At 47.1% G+C, this 459-nt stretch overlaps 1 non-coding gene across 1 annotated transcript; it reads left to right on the forward strand.

Moving 5' to 3' along the window:
• Positions 1 to 256: 256 nt before the first annotated feature.
• LOC126357001 (small nucleolar RNA U3) lies at positions 257 to 459 on the forward strand. Its single transcript, XR_007565999.1, has one exon. It is a non-coding gene; the product is annotated as a small nucleolar RNA U3 (small nucleolar RNA).

Here is a 459-nt window from a genome sequence, read left to right on the forward strand (position 1 = left end):
ATGATAAGGACAACACAACATCCAGTCTCTGAGCGGAGAAAATCTCCGACCCAGCCGGGAATCGAACCCGGGGCGTTAGGTATGACATTCCTTCGCGCTGGCCACTCAGCTACCAGGGGCAGACATTTGTATGGTGAAATAATATAATTTAGTTGTTTTTACTGACAATGAACGCTATAATCTTCTGTGATGATTGTTCTAGAACACTATAAGGTCCCGCGAGGAGATAAGTACGCAAGTCGGCGCCACGCAAACAAAGATCATACTTCACAGGTTCATTTCTGTAGGATGTCTTCATCTTTCTCTAGTTCGCTATTGGAGTAGACGCAACCACGATGATGAGTGGTAGCACTTTCCATGACCGTGGGGCATGTACGTTGGGATTCATAGGTTCTCGACTGCAATCGATGATCGTTCACCACGCTCTCCGTAGGACGGGAATAGTGCTTTCCGAGTGAT

This window comes from Schistocerca gregaria, chromosome 3 (genome assembly GCF_023897955.1).
Source record: "Schistocerca gregaria isolate iqSchGreg1 chromosome 3, iqSchGreg1.2, whole genome shotgun sequence".
In the NCBI taxonomy this organism is placed as follows: domain Eukaryota; kingdom Metazoa; phylum Arthropoda; class Insecta; order Orthoptera; family Acrididae; genus Schistocerca; species Schistocerca gregaria.